The sequence below is a fragment of the Gymnogyps californianus genome, chromosome 9 (genome assembly GCF_018139145.2).
Source record: "Gymnogyps californianus isolate 813 chromosome 9, ASM1813914v2, whole genome shotgun sequence".
Classification (NCBI taxonomy): domain Eukaryota; kingdom Metazoa; phylum Chordata; class Aves; order Accipitriformes; family Cathartidae; genus Gymnogyps; species Gymnogyps californianus.
Window position 1 is genome coordinate 12,506,563 of NC_059479.1, and position 4,089 is coordinate 12,510,651.

Below are 4,089 nucleotides of genomic sequence, written 5' to 3' on the forward strand. Positions count from 1 at the left end.
GCTGGCATTGGCTCTATCGGACATGGGGGAAGCTTCTGGCATCTTCTCACAGAAGCCACCCCTGTAGCCCCCCACTACCAAAACCTGGCCATGCAAACCCGATACAAGTTGAAACTAGAAAGAAATGTAAAAGGCAACACTAAGGGCTTCTACAACTACAGTGACAGTCAAAGGAATGCTAAGGAAAATATGCTCAGTGGGTCAGGTAACCTACTACCATATGATATGGAAAAGGCCAAGGCACTCATTGCTTTTTTTGGCTCAGTTTTCCTGAGAAGGTCTCTGAGGACCCCTACACTATCAGCAGAGTCTTTGGGAGGGAGTGCGACATTACCAACAGAAAAGGAAGACAGAGACAGGGAGTACGTAGCTCATTGGGCATACACAAATCCATGAGACCAGATGGGATTGGACCCAAAGGTACTGAGGGAGATGGCCAATGTCATTGCAAGGGCACTCTATCATCTTTGAGAGGTCATGGTGATCAGGGGAGGCTCTTGATGACTAGAAAAGGCAAACATATTCATCTTCATGAAGGGCAAAAGGAGGATTTGGGGAACTAGAGGACGGTCTACCTAACCTCAGTGCCTGGGAAGGCTATGGAACAAATCCTTGTGGAAGGCGTTTCCAGGCACATGAAGGACAAGAAGGTGATAGGGAACAGCCAGCATGGATTTAGCAAGGGCATACTGTGCCTGCCAACCTGACTGATGGAACAGGCTGCCCAGAGAGGTTGTGGAATCTCCATCCTTGGGGATATTCAAACTTGGCTGGGCAAGTCCCTGAGCAACCTGAATCTAATTGGACCTGAGCAACCTGATCTAAGTGAACATGCTTTAAGCAGGAGGCTGGACTAGATGACCTCCAGAGGTCCCTTCCTACCTAAATTATTCTATGATTTGTGATTTCACATGACTGTCAGCTGAAACCAGTATCTCATACACTGACTGTCGTGGTTTAACCCCAGCTGGCAACTAAGCACCACGCAGCCGCTCGCTCACTCCCCCCACCCAGTGGGATGGGGGAGAGAATTGAAAAAAAACCCTTGTGGGTTGAGATAAAGACAGTTTAATAGGACAGAAAGGAATAAAAATAATAATAATGGTAATAATAATATGACAATAATACTACTAAAAGAATCAGACTATACAAAACAAGTGATGCACAATGCAATTGCTCACCACTCGCTGACCGATGCCCAGTTAGTTCCCGAGCAGCGATCCGCCCCTCCCAGCCAACTCCCCCCAGTTTATATACTGAGCATGATGTCATATGGTATGGAATACCCCTTTGGCCAGTTTGGGTCAGCTGTCCTGGCTGTGTCCCCTCCCAGCTTCTTGTGCCCCTCCAGCTTTCTTGCTGGCTGGGCATGAGAAGCTGAAAAATCCTTGACTTTTAGTATAAACACTACTTAGCAACAACTGAAAACATCAGTGTGTTATCAACATTATTCTCATCCTAAATCCAAAGCACTGCACTATACCAGCTACTAGGAAGAAAATTAACTCTATCCCAGCTGAAACCAGGACAACTGACAAATGCGTTCCTATTGTGGGTTACACTAACAGGCTACAAACAAAAAGGGGAAAACAAAACTAACATGATTTATTCTTACTAGATTTGTTTGTATGATTATCTGCATGCTTCTCTTTACTTCAGTGGTTTTCAACATATTCAGATATGCAGACCCCTAAAAAATTTCCAGGGGCCATGCAGACTACTCTAGAGTCAACATAATCCCTCTGGTTATGGGTTGTTTTCCTTAGTTACCTTTCAGGGATCCAGTAAAAAGTAGCTCATTGGCATCTGAGATTCATAGACTAGCAGCTAAAAAAATACTGCTATAGCTAAACCAGCTAGAGATGACAATTGCATATCACAGCATGACTCACGTTGCAGTAACTTTTGAAATTTGTGTTTATATTGCACTGAAACAAAGAAAGAAGAAACCAGAATAATGTCAGAAAGGCTACTTTCAGACTGAAAAGCAGAGGTTTTCAGCATCAGGCCCCTTTGTATTCCTTACCCCACCAACCAGCCTGACTCTTCTCTGAATCTCAGGGGCTTCCCTCTCAAAATTAACAATTTCCAAAGAAGATTTAGCTTAAATATACCAACATGTGTCAACAAAATCACTGTTACAAAACATTCTGTTCAGTCCTGCTTCTTCCACTAAAGATATTTGAGCCACTATATGACTAACACTTCACACACTGGTACTGCCATTGAGAAAAAGATCAGTGAACACAGCACAGCTACAGGCTGTTGCTTCAAGTCATTCCCTTTTGCCTGTGACAAGCAGCAATGACAAAGCAAAATAGGAGCAACATCACTGAACTGTAAGATATTTTCTAAGAACTCTGGTCTATCTTGATGGGGAGGGAAATTTCACCCTCACCTTCCCTATGGTACAGAAGAGAGCTACATCTGGGCCTGGTTAGGCCCTCAGCTACAATGCTTAGTAATTCCTGCTGATCCGTCAGAAGGACATCTGAAGTCATTATAGTATCTCTGTACAGCTGTGTTAAAACAAACAGCTCACAAATAATTTAACAAACATTTACAACTGATGCCTCAAGTTCCTTTCCTGTAGTCCTTTACTTGAAATCTTCAGTCTGTCCTTCCTTTCCTTTCACTCCACTGGAATGACTCTTGCCAAGGTCTCTAACAAGCTTTTTCCTGAAAAATCTCAAGGTCTTTTCTTTATCCTCATCCATTATGACTTTTTTGCTGCATTGATCACATCTTTTTTGATACTTTATTCACATTGGGCTTCTGTGATAAGTCATCTTCTGATTCTGCATGTACTTCTTATCATCCCTCGGTATCCTTTCAGCAGCATCTGTTTTTTCACTCATCCTTTTGCCACTTACATACTTTCCCCTCCTTTGCTGGCTCAAATTATAGGAGAAACAGAAAGTTCAGGCTAATGATAACAAGTTTGAAAATAATTTCAAGTGATAAATAATGCAAATTACTATTTGGCTTCAAGAATAAATTAGGCACCTTTAACTCCAACAAAAAGGAAATATTTTTACATACAATGTATAAACTAACAGCAAAAGTCATGCCACAGGTATTTCTTATAAGAATTATTAAAGTGAAAATACAATTTAAAAAGCATGAAATCAGTTATCTGATTTAGAATGACCTAATCACTATGAATCAGGACCAGACATACTCTAACCCAGTCATCACATAGAGTTATGAAAACTCTGATCAACCAAAAAATGAGCGTTTCTTAGTCTTCTCAGTCTAAAATTATTTTATAACCATCACTGAAGAAAATTAAGTAACTATGGTTTCCTTAGACATTTTCTTAAGAAGGAAAATGAAAAACTGTAAGTGAATAACCATCCGTTAGACAATGCAAAAACAAAAGCCTTGTCAAATGAGATATATAAAGTGGATACTTTTATACCATATTTAAGTGAAAAGTTACTACAAGAAATGTGGAAAAACTGATAGTAGAGAAATAAAGTAGTAAAAAGAATAAACACTATTGAAAAAAATGAAATGTACTGGTTGTATGTTTTCTAGGTGTCAAGACAGTATGTAATTTTAAGCATGTATCAGAATATCACCTTTCCTAACTCTATAGTATATCTTATACTATAGCTAAAGGAGCCAGTTTCCCAGTGTTTGTATACTGTTCATTATTATGAACTCCTGATTTTAACAGGGCCACCGGGGACACTCTTACAATCCAATATTGTGTGATAGTTTACATCAATTACTTGTACTTTGCATATTTTATTAAACATGCATCTGTAAGAACATCTGTAAGATACTTTATATACAAGGTAAACATACATGCCCTGCAAAGTCAGATATAGGATATATAATTAACACAGCTCTCTATTTTATGAGTGTGTGCAGGCAAGCAGCTAATGAAACCTATGACTGCCATTGGTCTGCAACTGTCAATATAGACCTCCATTTCTGAAAATTTAGAACATAACATGATTATAAAGAAAGTTTTTGCATTTCAGTGCCTTAGCCTGTATTATTATTCTTACTATTATTTAATATATTAATAATTAATTTATTAATAATAATAGTTTTAAAATACTCTTTGCATAGGGTACA